Below are 22,434 nucleotides of genomic sequence, written 5' to 3'. Positions count from 1 at the left end.
GATCTTAAGGCGTCAGGCGAACTGCATGAGACGAAGGGTCCTGAAGTTCCCTCCCTGTCCAATTCCGTTCTCCAAATGCTGGGCAAGGATAAACGCCTTCACAAGGAAAAACCTACAGCATTCATCCTGAATTGTCGGACTGTTGGAAAGCTATCATTTCATCAGGTTTAGATAAAAATGATAAGACGACAATTATTGATAAATATCCCAACAAGGGTAATTGTACTTTATCATCTCCTGTTTTAAACCCGGAGTTGCTGCCTCTTCTCCACAAGACGGCTAAATCTCGTGACAAATATCTATCAAATAACCAAGATTTGATTGGTCGTGGTTTAGTTTCTCTTGGTCAGGCAATTTGTAATATTTTTAATGATGAAGTTGAACCTGTCGATAAAACCCAGTTGTTACAACTTCTATGTGACTCCAGTGCTCTTTTTTGTGAGTCATTTCATCAGCTCTGTAAATCCAGACGCTCACAAATTTACCCCTGTGTGGATGACAAAAGAAAATCTGTCCTTGAAGATTCTATTACTGACGATTTTCTTTTTGGTCAAGATCTTGGCAAGCGCATTAAAAATTCGGTTGCCGTGGAAAAAACAGGGTTATCTATTAAACCCCAACCTCCAAAAAAGGATTTTCCAACTACACGGACTTCTTTAAACTGGAAGGGCCCGTCTGGCCCTCGAGCAAACTTCAATCAGACGGGCTACCAGCGTCCTCCGTTTGCCAAGCCAACGTACCCAAACAAACAAAACAATCAAATTGCAACTCGATCCCGGGCTCGGAACCAAACGAATCAGGCCCAACATCCTCCAGCTTCAACTCAAAAGTAGAGGTGAGAGTTATTGCTGGTCGTTTAAAATATTTTTTACACGCTTGGTCTAGCATAACCTCTGACGCGTTTATTTTAGAAACAATTTCTGGGTATAAAATTCCTTTTTCTTCGACACCAACTCAATCTTTTATTCCCACAAATGATAATTTTTCTAATAATGATAAAATTAAAATGCAGGAAGCCATTAATGACCTTCTGTCTATTGGTGCTATTCAAGAATGTACAGAAGAAAATGGGCAATTTTTATCGGGTATTTTTCTTGTTCCTAAGAAAAATGGGAAAATGAGATTTATTCTGAATTTAAAAATTTAAATCAATTCACTGACACTTCTCATTTTAAAATGGAAGATTTCCGTACGGTTCTCAAACTGATGTCAGAAGGATGTTTCATGGCTAGCTTTGACCTACAGGATGCTTATCTCATGATTCCAATCCATAAAAACTACTGGAAATATTTAAGATTTATTTGGAATAATCATCTCTACGAGTTTATCTGTTTACCTTTCGGTTTAAGCACTGCTCCGTGGGTTTTACAAAAATTTGCAAGCCAATCGTTAGTTTTTTACGTTCTTTGGGCTGGTTATCAGTAGTTTATTTGGATGATTGGTTGTTAGTAGCAACTTCTGCGGCTTTATGTGCGCAAAATATTAAAGTCACGCGAGAACTTTTAGAATCTTTGGGATTTTTAATTAATGAGAAGAAAAGTAACTTCATTCCTTCTACTTCTTGTAAATTTCTCGGTTTTATTTTCAATTCAGTTAACATGACAATGGAGCTCACAGAAGAGAAAAGAATTAATCTTTATGATTTAATTTTAAAATTTAAAAATCTTTCATACTGCTCGATTAGAGAATTTTCTCAATTTGTTGGTAACATTACAGCAGCTTGTCCAGCGGTTAATTATGGTTGGCTCCATTCAAAGAAATTTGAAAGACACCGTTACCTCGAATTATTAAAATTTAATTATAATTACGATTGTGTCATGCAATTACCACTTCATTTAATCAGTGAATTTGATTGGTGGTTAAATAATATCAATTCGTCGAAAAATCCTATTAGAAATTCAAGATTCTCAAAGATTATTTTTTCTGATGCTTCATCTACTGGCTGGGGAGCTTTTGTGAAGGTCAAGTAATTTATGGTCATTGGAATTACCATGAAAAACAATTTCATATTAATTATCTTGAGCTTTTAGCTGTTTTTAATGGTCTGAAGACTTTTGTTTTTAATTTATCTAACTGTGAAATTTTGCTCCGAGTTGATAATTCTACGGCTATCGCTTATATTAATAAAATGAGCGGTACTAAATACGAGTACCTGAATGATTTAACCTTTAAAATTTGGAGTTGGTGCGAGAGTAGGAATATTTGGCTGTTTGCGTCATACATCCCATCTAAAGAAAATGTGGACGCGGATGAAGCTTCAAGAATTAGTAATATTGATACAGAATGGGAGTTATCACTTTCTGCTTACCAAGAAATTGTTTCGCTTTTACACAAACCGGAAATTGATTTCTTTGCATCAAATCTTAATAAAAAATGCAAGAAATATTGTTCCTGGCATCGTGATCCGCTAGCGTTTTGTATTGACGCGTTCACTATTGACTGGAACAATTTTTATTTCTTTGCTTTTCCTCCTTTTTCTTTAATTTTGAAAACATTAAAGAAAATTCAAACAGACCAGGCTTGTGGTATTTTAGTAGTTCCTAATTGGTGTGGTCAGCCATGGTATCCCTTATGGCTTTCATTACTTGACTCACAGCCAATTATTTTTCAACCTGATGTTAACCTTCTACGATCTCCTTGTAGACAAGTACAACATCCTCTTGCCCAAAAGATGTCACTGATGGCTGCACGATTATCCGCCAGGCCTTCAAGGAACGAGGTGTGACTGAGGACGCAGTTGATTTACTTATCAATTCTATTTCCCATTCAACCCTACATCAATACTCTAAACCAATCGGTGATTGGGTTATTTTTTGTTATTCAAGGAATATTAAAATTTTTAAGCCGCAAGACGAAGACATTATTCATTTTTTAACGGATAAATTTAATAATGGTGCTAATTACAGCACACTCAACACTGCTCGTTCAGCTTTATCTTTAATTTGTGTTACTGAAATTGGTAAAAATCCTTTAATTTCTCGCCTTTTAAAAGGCGCTTACAATTTAAAACCAGCTAAGCCTCGCTACGATCGAGTTTTTAGCCTAGATCCTGTGTTAGAGAAATTAGAATTATTAAGCCCTTTTAAATGATCTTGATTTACCTGCTCTTACTACAAAATTAGCTGTTTTGTTGGCGTTAATTACTGCTCATCGTATTCAAACTATTGCATCTATTAAAAGGTGTAATATTTTGAAGAGAGGTAATAATTATGAAATAGAAATATCTGATAAGATTAAGACTTCTAGACGAGGTGTCTCTCAACCTCTCTTACTTTTACCAAAATTTTTACAAAATTCAAAACTTTGTATTGTTTTAACTTTAGAAAAATATTTAGAAAAACTTCTGATTTAATTGTTAATCCAAATAAATTATTTATTACTACTGTTAAACCTTTTAAAGAAGCGTCGAAAGATACTGTAAGTAGGTGGATTCGTTCTTTTTTACAAAGCTGTGTAGGTAATGACTTTACGTCTCATAGTTTGAGACATGCATCTACCTCTACTGCTTATAAAAAGGCGTTAACCTAGATATTATTAAAAACTTAGCTGGCTGGTCGGATAAATCAAAGACTTTTGAGAAATTTTATAACCGACCAATTATTCCTGATAAAAATACTTTTGCTGAGACAATTTTATCATAATTGTATTTTGTTCCTCTATGTGTGTTCATTAAAATTTAAAAAAAAAAAAAAAATGTAAACTGTTTTGAATTTAGTTCTATTTTATTTAAATTATGTTCACTGTAGCTCTGAACATCTACTTAGTGATCTTGAGAACGAAGCTATAGATATAATTGTAAGATCGAGCGAGCCTGGCGAAGCCAGGCGAAGCTCGATATTAATTATATCTATAGCTTCGTTCGAAGAGATCACTCCCTCCCTGCTTCGTTCATAATTTTATTCTTTTCCCTCCCTGCGATCTCTTCTTTATTTAATCTTAGCTAAACTATATGATTAATAAACAAAGCGGTTGCTAGGGCGTAAAGCTTTTGTTTTTACTTTTAAATATGTGGTAAGTATAAGCGTACATGGACGGTACTACTTAGTGATCTCTTCGAACGAAGCTATAGATATAATTAATATCGAGCTTCGCCTGGCTTCGCCAGGCTCGCTCGATCTTACAATTCTGAAGTCATCAACTGCTGAAAAAACTGAGCCATTGTGATTCGGCTGAGGCGCATTGACCTTATCTATAAATGGGGTATAGAAAAAACTTTTCTATTTTATGGTCAAATAATATATTTTTATACTCATCGAGTTTTAGAAAAATATGAAATACTTGATGTAGAATGCCCTTCCTCACGATTCATAATGCAGAGCATTATTATAAAAACTTATAAGCATCAATTTTTTTTGTTCTTTCTTCGTAACTAATCTTAATTCTTCGGTCTTTAAAAATTTATTGATGGTAACAAAAATTAAAAAAGTCTTATTTTTTACCCTGTATTCGTAATTGTTACATGAAAAGCAGCTGTTTATTGACAAATCGCTGATCAGTCAAAAAATTTACCTCTTTACAGTTATAAAATTATTGCATGGTTAAGATTTATTAATACCTATTTTGTAATTGTAAAAAAATTTTACTCGAAGGAAATAGTAATTTATGTCATATGTCATATATTCGCTTTAAAGTTTATGACGCGAATGTACGAAAACGAGGGTAAATTTCCGTCCAAGGCTTCGCCTCGGACGTTAAAATTTCGCCCGTTTTCGTACGTTCCCGCCACAAACCTTAAGCTCATATCGCAAAATCGTCGTTGCCGGAAAATCGCCACTTTGCGGCCAAATGCCATACAGTATTTTTTGTTATTATCGCTTCATAAGTTTAACTTTTGAGGGATAGAAAGCAAATAATGACATATTCAAATTTTATGAAGTTTTACAAGGGCAAAAAAACTTGATTTTATATTAATTATCTTTTTATTAATATTTATTTATGGCGTAGTTGTTATTTTATTAACATTAGGTCCGCTTCGTAATAAACTGCCAGCAGAGAAATAATTAGTGCCACTCAATAGTAACTAAGTTTAAATTTACTAAAAATCATCAGTCGGTACACTAGAATTTGATTTATTTCGTTCTAAATTTCATCTGATTGCACAAGGACAGTACGGAAAAAAAGGGAGAAGTAAACTTTGCGGCCTAGGCCGCGAAAAAAAGACGGTATGGTAGAGTCTCTAAAAATGAGTATCTTTTCGGACGCCACCCAGCGCTCAAAAGTTAAATTTTTGGAGCGAGTATAACAAAAAAATTTTTTATATTAATCTTATCTTTTCTCTATAAAGTTTTAATTCATTCTAGATATTTTACTCGATTACGTTTTTAACACTTTACTTTAACGCCTATGTAGTGGGCAAAAATTTTAGAAAAACTCAAATTTCCATTTTATTCTAGCTTTCAATTAATTAATGTTTTATAGAAAGAGCTGTAAGAAATCTTATCGCTTTAAAATAAACCAAATTAACATCTATTTCTTAATCCCGTAATTCCATAATCTGCTTTGAGTGGACTTCTTATTTCTAAAAACAAAAGAAAAGGCTTATTTAATCTCAATTGCATTTATTCTAAGAAATATCAAGACTTGATGTAGGGGAGGTTGGGGCATGACGGCCCCCTTAAGCCAGTTATTTCAGTTATTTCAATTATTAAGCCAGAAAAAAAAATTTTACCTAATTTTTGAGAGGGGCCGTTGTGCTCCAGGGGGCCGTCATGCCCTACTCTCCCCTATTTATAACTCTTATACTGTCATTAATAATTAGTTACCGATAAAATTAATATAGAAATAAAGTGTTATGAAAAAAGATATTCTGATTTAGTATTTAATCTTAACCAATGAGAAAAAAATAAATCATTTAAAAATAAATTATTGACAAAAGTAACTAATTTTAATTCCAGGCTGTGGATTTATTATCTCTCGGTGTTGTTATTGGTAATGATATTCATCTGTATGATTACTAATAATAGAGCCCAGGTTATGACCAATCACCTTATAATGCAGTCTAATTTGAATTGACAGATTGATTCACCCTCTCTTCTGTAGGTATCTGTCTCTATTTTCGCGATAAAGCACCGGAGCGACAAAGCATTGAATCGTTGACAAGTGACCCAGTAAACGTCAAATGCAGATGGTTATGGAATGACTGAGTATCCTACCGCAGTGCAGGCTCTTCAGAGATGAATTCGATCGGAGGGCCGTAGGACGTTAAGCACGTCACCTGTTCGATCGATTGGTAAAGAGTCCTTGATTATTTTGTTCTCTTGTCAAGGACTCTGTATGCATGCTGGACATTCAAGAGTTAACAAGGATCGTTCGCAGCTAATTAGTCGTTCACGTCAATCCGAATCAGATGACGTGTCGGGAACACACGGGATTCTCATGTCCTTTTCGTCCATTCATATTGATTTCCTCTATTGATTAAATCTCATTGTTTATAGGCATCGAGAGGGGTAGAGTAAGCGATTTATACCAAAGCTAATTAAACTGCTGTTTTGAGAAGTTTTGTATCAGTACCCACCTATCATATTCACTCATATGTACTATTCATTTCATCACAATCGATTTTTTTATCAATGGTACTTTCGTTATACAATAGTATTAATTTATTTTCCCTTATTAAGTGTTATTGAAAAATGTACTTAACATATGGTATGCAACCAGTCTGGTCATCGGTATAAAGCCTGCAATTGACGAAACTCTACACTTTTTTTTAGGCACTCACCGTGCTCTCTGAATCCAAATCAGTAAAAGTTTCTAAAAAATAATATACCACTTCATATATTTATAGCTGCACAGTAAAAAATTTTGCGTCATTGCGTCAAAGAACTTAGTGTTAAAAATTTTTGTGTTAAATATTTAACACTTTTATGTATAAATTTAACATTTATTCTGTTAAATCAACACAAAAAAGTGTTAAATATTTAACATAAATATTTTTAACACTAAATTTTTTGACGCAATGGCGCAAAATTTTTTACTGTGTGAAACAGTGAGCAGTCAGTGTTTCAGATTTAGACTCTAGAAAGTAGGCATATTCGAAGATTAACTAATTCAATCAATTAGTTGAGGAGAAATCATAGATTAAAATTTACAATAAATCGATTTTAAGAAACTATTTTTGTAAAATCACGTTATATTTCAAACCTATCGAAATTTAACAAGTTGTTATGATAAATATAGATTGTGGAATGATGATTACTTCAGAAATCTTATTTGATACCTCTGTATAAATTATAAATCATAATTATCGGTTCATTAAAAGACAGTCGTATTCCTAAAACCTTCAAGTAGAACTAGAAGTTTATTTCTAATGTAAATGGTATGATAAGTATAGTTAGTGTCTAAAAATAAAACTTGACTCTTGAGAACTCCATTATGAGTTATTAATTTCTGAGAATAATGATTCTATAAAAACTTGCTAGCAAATATTCACATATTACATCGATATTGTACCAAACGAGCCTTGAATATTTAACAGTTAGACTTGAAATTAATAATCACAACAGTTTGCTTAACTTCCAACCACAAAAGTTTAAAATTTTTGACAAAAGTGAGCTCATTTGGTTTAATCTCTAATTTTCAAAACCCGAGGTTTGAAAATTTTTAGCTCTTTTACGTGTCAGAAATCTCACTAGATGTCAAAAAAAAAGTATCAAAAAACTAAATTAAGGAAGTACGAGCGCTAGGCAGGGTGGGGATAGGTATCGACCCTAGCGCGGTAAGGGGAGAGCAGTAACCATATGATTTTTCTCAATATATAGATATACATTTAACATTGGCTAATGGCGGCATTTATTTTTCTTTTAATTAATACACTTTAATTAGTCGGGCAAGTGTAAATTTTTTTGAACTAAATTTATCACTAATATATTTACTTTCATCCATAAGTTTTTTAAAAATATTCACCGACAGTTTTACGAGAAAAATTTACAGAAATGTATCAATGTTTGGAGGTTACCCCATAAGACCAATGTTAAATTGCTCAACTTCAAAGTTAATTATTTATTTAAATGATTGGGCAATCTCCTTCAAATTTTCGGAATTTATTTAGACATATTTAAACTTCATATTAAAAAAAAAATCAAGCCTTTTATCAAAAGTTGCCTTGGTGCTCGTACTTCCTTAAGCGACTAAAAGAAAAAAGTTGTGATTTCCATTCATATTGATAAACAGATAATTACATGGAGAGCTTTTAAAAAATTGAAGAGAATTCTATTAACGTTCAGCGGTATCTCTTTTGTACTGACTATAATTACTTTTAAAAGATTGATGTACTTCTGAATCAAGAACATTTATAAATTTAGGTTGAATTCACAAAAGATATTAAAAATTTTAAGTATTTAAGATATTGATGGATAAATCTCTAAAAATATACTTTCAACATTCATTACATATTCTCTATAAAAATAGCTTGAAAATAATAAAAATTGAAAACAAAAAGTAATTGAAGTATTTCGGATTTAAAAAAAGAAAAAAACTTCCAGCAATGCACTTATTAATAATCATTAATTAAAAATATAAAAAAGATTGAAGAGACACGTAGAAGTATACTGTCATGCACTGCCACGCTCACATACACTTGTCTGTTTATTGAGTGAGTACTTGGCGCGAACACGACCGTGTCTTTGGGTCCTCCGGTAAAATAAGGTAGTTGAATATTTTCCGTTTGTCGCTGGGTTAGCGTAACTCTGAGAGACTGTTGAGAGTTGACACTTCTCTTATTGAATTTATTTTCATATGGTTGCAGAACAAGAATTTATCTAAATAAAATAATGTTAATGCAATAAAGAGATCAAACGTTTTGATTTTGCTGTCGGTTTAAAAAATTAATTTTACATTTTGGCACAGGCTCTTAAGTTAACATATAATCAAGTTTTTATTAGTAATAACGAAAAAATGAAAAAAGAGATTTCCGGTATTAATATTTGCATTTCAATGTATAAAAAATCTGATAAACGCAATAATGTAAAGTTTACTAGATGTATTTACGTTTTTAATTATAATAGTAGCAAAAACAATAATAATAAAAGAAAAGATAATGAATTGCGATTAAATGACGGATGCTTGATATTTTTTTAAGATCTTTAATCTTTCTCTCGCCAAGAGCATAAGCTCTTATACTAGTTGCTTTTTTATAACCATGTCGCAACCTTTGCTCGTTTATTTCACAACAATTGTCCTGAGATTTATATATCATTCCATTATTTATCAAAATATATCATTTGATTTATTTTCATCAAAAAAGCAACGAGCGTGAGCGTTCATATCCGCTTGATATAGATAAATTACATAACAAACCTAGTTAAAGATTATTTAAATATAAAATTAAGTTTATTAATATTGATAAAATAGCAGTTTAAATATTTGTGAAAGATTAATGCACGTGTATGTTTGATTGTAAATATTCTGTGCAATTTATTATGATATTTGTGTCCTTTTTTTTTAAGCGAAAAAGTTTGAAATGGATAATGTTTTTACACCGTTACCAATAAATTTATTTGGTTGTTTTCAATTACAGAATATGGTTTCTATAACTGACTTTTATAAATTATGAAAGACACTTTATTTACTAGAAAATTCTTACACATAAAATAACTATTAAATATTTTCTATTTAAATTCAATTGGCTCTCGCGAAACACAATACTAAAGTACGGAAATTGCAGTTAGAAAAAATAAGAGAAGAAATAATAAAAAAATATTTTAATAGATTCTATCGGAAAACAATTATCGTGCATGCAAGTTATCTAACTATTCTACAACAATAAACCTATAGGAATGTGAAAAAGGCATGAGCTACTAACCACAGAGTGTCGGAAGTAGAGGTGCGTGAATCGTTTTCACGGCAAGATAAACTGATAGAAACTCAAGATAATAAGATAATTATAATTATAGATAATTATAGATAATTATAGATAACAATAATTATTGTTGATGAGATTTACCAAATTAATATTTAATTATCAATCGAGGTCGATCACTATGTAATCTACTAATAGTTTGATAAAGTTATTGTAATTACATAATCAGTTAATAGTTTATGTAAATATTGACAATTATGATTTGCACACTGATAGAAGGATTTAGTTCTATGTAATAAGATTTAGTAACAGATACTAAATGATTTAGTAATAAACCTTTCATTACCAAATATTTAGTAATAGGTACTAAATCATTTATTAAAGCTCATTTAGTTCCACCAAATAAATATTTAGTAGTATTTAACAAATGATTTATTGGTACTCAATAAATCGTTTATTGGTATCAAAGAAATTAATTTTTTAACTAATTTTAGCGTGTAACCTAACTTAAAATAAATAAAGATAATTAAAATAAATAATTTTAAGTAAAAATATAAGGTATTATAAAGAAAAGAATCTCATTAAATTATATTTTTGAAGTGAAACTTCTTTACGTAGGGTAAAATTGAACGATTTGAGGCGGAAAAGGGGAAGTAGCGCTAGAGGAGAAGCATTGAGTGAAAGTTTAGAGTAGGCGAGTGGGGGAATCGCTTGTATAGCAAGCCGAGCAAGCCTTATATATTTTAAAGAGTGGGGAGAGTTAAGGAGAGTCAAGTAGAGTGGACGAGTGCAGTGCGCGTGCGTCGTAATTCCACCACGTTACTTTATATATATATATATATATATATATATATATATATATATATATATATATATATATATATATATATATATATATATATATATATATATATAATGTGTGTGTATATATTATATGTATATGCGTATATCAGCTATATGTATATGCGTATATCAGCTGTCGCAAACCGTTGTTATTTAAAACGTTTTAGTACAGATATATGCACAAATTAATACGTAAATACTTATAAATACATGAAAAATACACTTATTTGATATATATATTAAAATTTATTCCTGGAAAATTATTTTTCATTATATTTTTTAATTATTTTGTGTAAATAGTTTTGGGGTATAGTGGGGTGTATATATATTTACACGTGTTGACTCAAATATAAATTTCTCAATTCCTGTTTATACATTCGTGTTAATAATTTCATCATTATATTTTCTTAATCCTGGTAAGTAAATGATAATTATTGTAGGTTGCTTTATCGAGAGTTACTACGATTGAAAAATTATATATCGTTACAAAAAATAATACGGCTACTTTTTATCATGGGCGAACAGAGCCAGCTGCACTTCGTCCGTTAAAACTTGAGCTTCAAAGACTGTCATTAAACCCATTAGTGACATTAGAATCACAATTACTTGAATTTATCACTAAAAAGCCTGGTTTGTCAATTTATAGTTTGAATATTCAAAGTTTACAAGCCCATAACAATGACATTATCGACAAAGTACCTGCTAATTCAAATATTCTACTTTTGTCTGAAACGTGGACTCATAATGATGAAGACATTTCCATTCCTAATTTTAATTGTGTAGTTAAATATAAACGCCCTAATATAAGATCTGGAGGTGGAGCTATTTATCAAAATGATAACGATACAACACACATTGTAACACCATCAATGGACATTTTAGTACATAATATACAGGCACTTGGAGTACAACTCAGTGCTGTAGGAGAAATCTGTGCCGCTGAATGTACAACGGAAAATGGCCAGTCAATTTTACTAGTATCAATTTATATATCACCGAATAAGTATATCACAGACATAATAAAATTTATTCATCGTGTACTACTACCATTTTCGGCTGCTGTTGCGGAAGAACTTAATCAAGACTTAGAAAAAAAACCTATAATCCTTAGTGGAGATTTTAACGTAAATTTTTCATCGGAGTCATCGGCCGTTTTGGTTGATTTTTTAAAGACCAAATTTGATTTAGCGATAAATAATAATCCAAATGAACCAACGACAAAACATGGGACAACAATAGATGCGGTTTTTTCGAGATACTTAAATAGAATACAGACAAAAATATTTATTTCACATTTTAGCTATCACAAGCCGCTGATAACATTTGTTGATAATTCAAGTAATAATAAAGAATAAATGAGATGATAATTCTAAAAAATAAAAAGGAAAAATAAAACTTACATTTGTTGTAAACATAATATTCTTAGAAATAAATTCATTTAAATTTTAATTAAAAATGTGTAATTGTTTTAATTCTTAAAAACCGAATAATTAATCCAATAAATTTATTTTGTTTGAGAATAAATGAAATGCTATAATATATATTTATATATATTGATCTGTTTATTTATTTAAAGCGGCTTAAAAAAGTTTCACTTCTATTGTGACCTTATGTCTGTGAGGCTCACTCATTTTTTTTTGTTTGAGACATTGTAAAATTTTAAATTAAACAAGTTTTTAACACATCAATAATAGACAAATTAAGAAATGTAAACTAAACTCCACTGAGGAAAGACATAAATAGAAGACATTTATTGAGAGTATGTGTATTTCTAAAGGTTTAATAAATCTCCCAAAATCGAGCTGAATAAAATAATCTAAGTTAGTGAATAGGTTATGTATCACATAAACATTGGAATTAAAGCATAGCCATCTACCGACAATACTTGCCAAAGAAATATTTAGTACCTGTTACTAAATATTATTTGGTGGTACTAAATATTTATTTTGATGTAATAAGGCTTTGTTCATATAAAGAAATCATTTATTAAACTGTAACAAATAATATTGATGGGTACAAAATATTTGTTTCTCCCAAATAAATGAATAAAAATTTTGTTACTAAATCAGTTTAGTACTCTGTACTAAATCCTTCTATCAGTGCATTATTTTAGGATTAACGGAAAGAAATAACAACCATTGTTATGCTAAAAGTGTTTGGCTTTTCGTAAAATTAATCGTATATCAAGAACAAACTCTGTTATAAATGTTATGATAAATATACCCGTGAAAAAATTTTCTGATCAGACTATATCAGGCCTGATATAAACCGTTCATATCAGGTATGATATGGAAATTGGCCATATTAGACTATATATGCCTTGATATAAGTATATCAGACTATATACCCGCCCGGGTAAAAAAAATTATTTATAATTATGTATAAAAAATGGCCATATATAATTATATAGCATTATGTATCATTATAAATAATTAGTTCCACCGAAAAAAAAAAAATCGGCGCGTGTGGGAATCGAACCGTGGACCTGACACTTAGAAGACTAATTCATTACCTGTTTACCTAAGAGACTTACTTGAATTGCGTAGTTTGTTATAACTACAAGTAATGCAAATCGTATACATAATCGGTTTGTAGTGAACAAAATTTTTCATCTAATTTATTAATTATTAATTATCAATATATAAGTAACAATGGTATCTATATGTAGATTTATAAAATTATCTACATATACATGAAATCGCAAAAATGATTTGACGATATTGTTAAGGTAGTTCGTTGCTTTAGAATTCATAATTCCTTTAAAATTAAAAAAATAATAAAGGTAGAATCAGAATTAAAAGCTCAAATTTTGATGGAATTATTTTTGTTTAGTATATGGAACTATATATTGCTGGAGGGTCCAGCTAACAATTTATGAACTTGACAAAACTAATAATTTATGTGAAATCATATATAATTTATATAAAATTATATATGAGCTTATCAAGCTATATCAAGTCTGATATAGACATATCAAATTGATAAGGCTTGATATGGCCTGATATGGCCAATTTTCATATCAGGCCATATCAAAAATTAAATATGGACATATCAGGTCATATCAGGCCAAATATGAATACATCAAAAATTCTTATATGGCCTTATCAACTCATATCAAGCCTGATCAGAATATTTTTTCACGGGTAGATATTACATACACCAGGGTATTTGTTTTATAGTTTGGTTTGATATTAGTATAACGCAGAATCATTTTAATACTTATATACGTCCGTGAGAAAATTTTTTGACAGTTTCTCATCTGGTCATAAATGGTTATATTAGATTGTATATGAGAATAAAAAGATGTTATTATAATTTTTTATATTTTCTAGAAATATAGATGTCATTTAACATATATTATTAAATAGAAATTGGCTGAGTAGTTAAACTAAAATCTAGTGTCCACTGAACTTCTTAGGAGAGTCAATATGAGAGGTCAAGTCATATGCGACTTCATATAGCCAGTTTTTATATTAGGCCATGCATACATAAGCATATTGTGACATCAGAAATAATACATGGACATATCTGACCGAAAAAGATCTTAGTTGACTAATGTAATTTTTTTATTAAAGAAAATGAATAATTATTCAGCTGCATATCTTTTGCAAGCACTAGTAATATTTATGTGTTAAATTAATCTTGACATCAATGTATTATTTGTAAAATCTGGTAGTTAAAACGTATAAGTTGAATAATTGAATGTTTTAATGGATAAAATTATGGAATCAAGATAATTATAACGCTTCGATAAAATTTAAAGCCCGGGTTAATATCAATATGTATTATATGTATTCAACCTTAAAATAATTCACCTCTACAGGCTTAAAAATATGAAATTCAGCATCACTAATTTTAAACTCAAAAACTTTTTATCTTGTTTTTTTTTATCTTAAAAAAAAAAAATTGAAAATTCGTATCATATAAGCAAGATTTATTAGCTATTATAGTCAAAAAATACACTGAGAAAACAGTTCATTTGAATGAAATGAGGCTCGTTAACTATAAATAAATCTCTTATTTAAATATCACAAGAAATATTTATTTGATACAAATAAATTGATTTATTTGAGACAAAGTTACAGTATATTTGAATGAAATCCAGATTTGTTTATTGTTAACAAATATTTCTTTGTACTAACAATGATATATTTCAACCAAATCAGATTTGTTAACTATAAATAAATGGTATGTTTGAATATACTCAAAGCAATGATTTTTAGTTTTAGGTTAGGAAAGTAGTAAAAGTAGACATATCGAACGTTTAGGGTTAAATGGGCAATTATTTTGGAATTATTAATTATACTGAAATCAACAATAATACTATAAAGTTAGTCGACGTTTTTAATTTTTAATTTTTAATTTTTTTTTTTATTTATTAAATTAGATCTAGAAAATATTTTTTAAAAATTGCACTTATAATTTTCAAGTTTTTTATGAATGAAGTTTTTTAAAAAAATTTCTTTTGTAACAATTTTTTCAATAAAAAAACTTCTAAAAATTTTTAGATGACGGCTAACTTAATTTTCATAAATTAACAGACATCTGTCAATTTTTAGGACTTTTATAATAATAAAATTATCACGAAAAAATTTTAATTAAAAAGTTCCACGTCTAAAAATTAAAAAAAATTACAAGTGCATTAAAATATGTTTTTTATCGTTGATCTGTAATAAAAATTTAAAAAATTGACAGCTTTCTGCTAACTTCAGCATCATAATTATTAATGTCTATTATAGTTAACTATTTCAATACATATTTGTCTAAGCATATATATATATATTTATTACTTTATTTATTTCTACAAAAATTAAACAAATACATTTGTAAACTGAGTTAATTTTCATTAGTTATTTTTTACAAAACACGTCGAGAAATAACAGTGGTGACCGTAGCGACACCAAGCGTAATTTACTTAAAGTGAGATTTGTTAATAGTTAATTAAATGAAATAAATGAGTCGATTCAGTTAAATAAACCAAAACGAGGTAGTATTTGATTCAAAGTAATATATATTTGAATACAAGAAATTTGTTAACATTAAATATATATTTTTAATTTATTTCAAATAAATCTGCGCATTTGAGCCAAACAAACTGTTTTCTCAGTGTAGAAATAGATTTTACCTTACAAATTTTGAGTATCGATATCTTCAAAAAATAATCAACATCGCTTTTTTTTATTTTTGACACATCGCCGCCTAAACATCTGACTGCAACTATATTATCGAGAATCGAATAAAACATTACTTTTCATCCATATTTACCAAAAATTCAAGACTTGTAAGTGGGCAGTTGATATATAATCAGATTTTTAATTAACTTCAGTTATTAATACAGAATGTTTGATGCAAGTCTTGTCAAGTGGGTTTGATATTCGATCTGTATTTACGTTAATTACCGTGAAATGATATACCTCTGACATACTTCATAAAATCAATATGCTTTACCTGTATGAATATGTACGTATGTACCAAAAAGTTTTCTTTAATCTTTTTATTTCTGATTGGAATTTCTGATCCTTTGACTTTATGATCACTCTTTATTTTTTTATTCGAAAAAAAAAAAAAAAATATTTATTGACACCTGGAATTATGAAGTAACTAAAAAAGTTTCAATCTCAATTTATTTATTTAACTTTAAAAATAGTAGGTTAGCAAATATATTGTGTCCGATCTAAAACCAAGAATTGGTATTCCACAAACTCTTTAAATCTTCATCACTGTGATACATAATCTACTATTTCACAATGGCTGCGTTCAAGCTCTGAGTTTCAATGCCTGCAGCTAGTTGAAGAGGAACAATTTAAGACCAATAGTACACGTCCGAATTCAACTGTTAGGTTGGTTAGTTTATAAAAAACAAATTTGATTTGGACCGAACTGAAATGGTCAGAAACTAGTACAATAAACTTCGAAGGCTAACTGTGATTAGAAATGGTTTTTATTACTTTTGCTTCAAAAGTTCAATATTTGAGCTTCAGATGACGATTTTTGTAGTAAATTCATCAAACTATCGTAAATCAGCGTGATAGTTGGCTTATAATTAATAAAACTTTTCAACTGATGTTTTGATAAAGAATTTTCCCCGAAAAAATGTTCAGATATAACCATGTGGCACATTTTCATATTTGAGCATGTATGGCTCAATATATATAAATGAGAAAAGAAAACAATTCAGTGTAATTTTTTGATTTTATCCCAAAAAGTGTACGTCAACCAGCATCTCGCGTTAACTCTGGACTGATCAACAAACGCGACCTAACGACTTTGGTCAAGTGATGAGGGATTTGCCGCAATGCTTTTAGAGCGTACAGTGTTGCCAGTTCATACTTATAATTTTTTAATTTTATTTAACAAATAAATTTTTTCTGAAAAATTATTTTTAAAAAATTGCATTTATGATTTTTTAAAATTTCTACATGTCAATTTTTTTTTTTTCATTTTTTTTACCATAATTTATTTGTTAAAAAAATTCTAAAAATTATTAAATATCTGCTAAATTAATTTTCAATTATATTTATTAGTGATAAATAATATGGAACCATGTTTTTATTTAAATAATAATTTATTATGATAATTATCAAAAATTTTTATTGACCTTTTTTATGTCATTTAATTTAATTTTTTTATTCAATCAAAATTAAATAAATCATTTCAAATTCATCAATTAATAAATATAATTTTTGAAATTATTGTTTATAAATATTATTATGTATTGAAATCATTATTTATAAATATTGTTATTCAGTTAATAGATATTGGTACGTGTGTATGTGGTTATGTTAGACGGCGCCATTGAAAAATGTAGTTAGCGATTCTAGCTAACTAAAGTATTCCTACCAGAGCCATACAGTATTGCTACTGTAGGAAAACGTTTTGCTGTCGTAGCGCTCTACGAGTAGCTCTCTAGTAGATGGCTCCAGTAGCAATATTTTTTTTCCGTGTGCAATCAGTATAGCTACGAATAGCAGTCTGGATAGCGACCGTCACGATCCATTTGGATGCCATTCACGATACTATTGCCACCGTTATTATACAGTTTTCCTAACCTCACTATCCTCTAGATAGCCACGCGTGTATTGTGACAGTAGCAATATCGTATCGTGCAGAGCAGAAAATTTTTTTTCAGTGAAGCCATATAAGGATAAATCAAATTTTTTGATATGAACATTTCAGACCATCAGAAATTTTTTTAATGGGTTAAGAGAACTAAAATAACATCATCCAAGAATTTTTATCTTAAACTAAGTTACTTCCTCTGCTAGAACGTATTGACTTACTAAGCTTATATTGCATTAGCAATCACTTAAAAATCTTTGCTTGGTTAGCCAATGTTGGATAAACCTGTTTCGATCATTTATCTTACATAGTATAGGTAGGGCGAATTAATATTTACACACAAAAGAACCTGGCATGAAGCCACAAAATTTTGCAGTATATTATATTATTTTTCGAAATATTTTCTTTTAGTTTTTCTTTGCGTAAAAAGTTGAAGAAAAAAATCGATAAATCAATTTAACAAAAGCAGTTGGTTCGTACACACTCGGTAAAAGACATAAATATTGCGAGTCAGTGATCAAGATAAATTAAAGTAAAACTTTCAACAGTACTTTTACTGCTTACAGAACCGATTGCCCGCCGTATTTCTATAATCCAATGAAATACGGCAGTGCTCTGAATTTATACTACACCAGAATACGGCACAGATACTTATCTAAAATCTTTAAAATAGTATATTACACTACAAGAGCCAAAAGTTGAAATTTCGCATGATGACCCGCAGTGCAGGGTGATCCAATTTCTGTTCGTGTGATGTATACAATTTTTCTTTACTGTCCGTCGAAAGGACGTTAATTAATGACATTTCTATAAACAATAAAATAACGTTCTATCGAAAACTCTTAAGCAGCTTATGTTTACGTGGTCTTCAATTTTAATTTCTCAATTCTTTCGGACACTGACGTAACTTTAGAATTTTTTCATGTTTCTACCGCAATTGTCGAGGCAAGAATCAAAACATATTAAACAAAATTTGAAATTCCCAAAATTGGTTAAATATAGGAAGAAGCAAAATAAATTTTAAATGTATCGTAATACATCAGGTAAACATTTTTTTCCTTATATAAGCTTTGATTTACAAAATTAATACAGTTTTAAAAATTTTTAAATATAAAAGGTGTACTTCATTAATTGATTGTTAAAAAGATCATTAATATACATTTAGTAGCAAACAATAATAAATTAAGAGAGGTAAAATTATTAATTTCTTTACAATGAGGTTTGCAATGTCTTTTATCATAACTTTTTACTTTTACAGACTAAGAAATTTTTTTAAAAATGGAGCTTATACGTATTGTGGTCGAAATAAAACTTCGTATACATTTAGAGCTTATACAAGTATCGCTGTGCTACCGAAAAAATATTATGGTGGGGCTAAACCGCTGTATTAGTGCATAGCTTATACAAATGTTGCTATTGTATCGATACGTATCAACGTCAGGTTTATATTTTTTTTTTCAGTGCCGCTATAAATATCAATGATTTTTAAAAAAATCCGAAGTGTTGGCTTCACCTCGATTTTCGAAAATCTAGTCTCATCAGATTTCTCTACCTTTTGAGGTCTTAGAAAGCTGTTCTGAGTATTTCTGCGAGGATGTCACTATGTCTACTTGTGTGTGTGTGTGTGTGTGTGTGTGTGTGTATGTGTGTGTGTGTGTGTGTGTGTGTGTGTGTGTGTGTGTGTGTGTGTGTATGTCTTACAATTTTTGAACGACTTGACCAATCGAAACGCGGTATACGACAATGCAAAAGATTGCTCCTAACTTAGATTTACTGTAAATTTGAAATGGTTTAGGGTGAAAGATTTTGAAATATCAAAATCGGTAAATTTTCAAAACAAGTGTTTTTTTTATACAACTCTGTTATTTCTCGATCGATCCTTCCACGACCTTGTGCATATGTATCTATAAAAATCGGCTTTAAATGTTATCAAATAAATCAGAATGGATTTAACGAGTATGAAACATATCATAGTTATTGCATTGTAATTCACCTAATTACTCCAAATCATTCGTTATTTAAATTTAAATAGTTAGCTTTACGTTTAAAAAAAAAAAAAAAAAAAAAAAAAAAAAAAAAAAGTTTTAATGTCCCGAGATGGACAAAAATGTAACTAATTCAAAAAAAAAAAATATAATGTGAAAAAAGAAAATGAACTGCAAATTAGTAACGAATAGAACGTGAGACTATAAATCAGCACAACAAGAAAGAGAATTATTTTCATTTCATTTTATTAAATAGTTTTAATTGTTATTTTTTACATTTTCTCGCTTCGAGTTTTTTACAAAACCACTAGTTGTTGCAGAAAGTTTCAATACATAATTATAATTACCAAAAGATTTCACTGGAAAATTTTCCAATAAATTCTACATATTCCAAAAAAATTTTCGAGAAAATTTCATTATATTTATCATTATAATAACTGAATATTGCTCACTAATTAATTAATTAAAAGTTATTTACTAGCAATAACTTAAGAATTTATAAAACTGGTTATATATTTCGACACAATCATTAATATTTTAATCATTAATATTTTAAAGTATATATTTTTAAAAGGTAATAAACATTGCCTAACAACAATTAAAACTGGATTCGTAAATTTGTAAGAAAAACATTAGATGGATGCGTACCGCAGAACACAATGCGATTAAGGACCACGAGCCAAGTCCAGATTAACCAATTACACACCGGATGCTCCATTAGTTACGCTATCCGGCCCTATATCACTTACCGGACTAATTATTTATACATATTAAGCTTCGTGGTCTATCTTGCAGTAACTGTATGCTAATTAATAATTCAAGAAAAATTACAGTATTATATTATGTTTCTTAATAAATAGTGGTTTTATATAATTTTAATTCATTGTAACAGTTAATAATAATTTAGTAATAATTAATCACTAAATCTCTTTTCTTTTTGCCAATTTCACCTTTATTACAATGTAAAGAAGTAAATTCTATAGACCAGTATTAAATTCTTTCATTCGAGAGATTATTGTTAGATATTAAACCCTACCACTGATCATAAAAAATTAACTTATTTGACTTTACTGTTGTTATTTTGATTGTATCCGCGGTGGATTTAAAGATTGACAGTCCAAAATTAAGAAGAAAAATTTTTTCACTGACATTTTTTAGTTTTAAAATTGACTAAATTTATCTTTCATTGAAATTTTAGATGTATCAATTTTTTATACTGATGTTTTTCTTCAAAGAGCATGAATATTGACCAAACAGAAAAAAAGTCATGATATCATAATTTAAACATTTTTTATGAATTTTAAAAAATTCGTAAATTTTGAAATTCAATTAACAAATTGAGGTAATGCGATAATTTTTCAATATTTGTACATCATATTTAACATTCTGCATCGAAAATGGATTAGTTAAACAAAATAATCAGTTGATACTTCCATTTTTCGAATTTTTACAATTTCGGGTTCGGTTCGATTTTATTAATTTTACAGAACTGTAAAAGTATTGTGTAAAAATTTTAGCATTACTTTTAGATTTTTCAATAAACGTCTAATTTTACAATTTTTTTTTTTTTAAATGTATAAAAAACGTTTCCGTTATGAAATTTTTTTGTCAATTTAATCAGTTTTCCATGCTTATTGCAAAATGTAATCGAAAAACATATTTTCTATAAGTTTCTTAATTTTATTTATAAATTTGTCGTAAAAAAAAAAAAAATGAAATGTAAAAAAAAACAGCTTGACGAAAATAAATTTTCAATATTTTATAGTCAAAAAATACTTTGCTCAGATATAATTTAATTTGAAGTAATAAAATTTAATGGAGTTAAATCAAAACCTTCCTTTCTAAACAATCAAAACTATCGATTAAATAAGTTATTAATAGTAAAATAATATAAAATGGATGAATTATCAAACGTATTTGATTATAGGTTCCGAAAGTTGCTAATGATTTAATTTATTAACTCTTTAAAGTTTGTGATAAGTATGACTTTTCGTTTATTTTTCAGAAAAACGTGAGTAATTGTATTAACAAACTATGAGACAAATTATGATAGATGATCTTTTCGATTAAGAAGTAATAAGTGTCATAAAACTTTATATCTCTGTCAAAAAGTAAAAAACATTACTCTCTGATACCGCTTAATAAGTACCGTTTAATTAAATTAATTTAATTTATATATAGAGTTGATTATTTTTCTCTTATTCATTTACTTTGTTTAAAAAACTATTGACCTCTCGTGATACTAGAAAAGTTTTAACAATTGATATTTTTGCAAAATTGATGATTGACAGAACAATTTTTTTTAATTGATTTTTCATCATCATATCGTGAGTATAAATAAGTAACACCCTATCGGTTAAATTGCAATTTGTTAATTTTTAACTACGAGTAGAAAATCAATGATGGCGCATAGATGAAACGAGTTGTTCGAATAACTCGAGCATTCACCCTATCCGTGAGACGACTGACCACGAGTGGCGCTATACTACTTATCGTACATACCTTATTTACCATCGACCAAGCGGGAGTCATTCCCTGTTTACCGCTGCCTGTTATAAACTATGTGAAATACGACTTCCTCGCACCAACAGATTGTATCAGCGACATTGTGAAGAGTTGACCTCGTTTACTAGGAACGCAGTGGAAAAAATCGGCTCCGAGGTTTCAGTAAAATTTTTCATCACAAATAACTTCGCTGCTTGAAATCTTTTTAGTGTATCAAATATAAATCTTGTTTTTCTTTTTTAAGTA

General features: G+C 29.1%; 1 protein-coding gene across 5 annotated transcripts in view; it reads left to right on the top strand.

The window, feature by feature from the left end:
• The window catches only part of LOC123261000 (agrin-like), a 336,839-nt gene that overhangs the window by 199,183 nt on the left and 115,222 nt on the right, over positions 1–22,434 (top strand). The gene's annotated exons all lie outside the window — the stretch shown is intronic.

Source organism: Cotesia glomerata, linkage group LG3 (assembly GCF_020080835.1).
Source record: "Cotesia glomerata isolate CgM1 linkage group LG3, MPM_Cglom_v2.3, whole genome shotgun sequence".
In the NCBI taxonomy this organism is placed as follows: Eukaryota; Metazoa; Arthropoda; class Insecta; order Hymenoptera; family Braconidae; genus Cotesia; species Cotesia glomerata.
The sequence above is the reverse complement of the archived record's forward strand: the minus strand, read 5'-3'. Positions and strand labels throughout refer to the sequence as shown.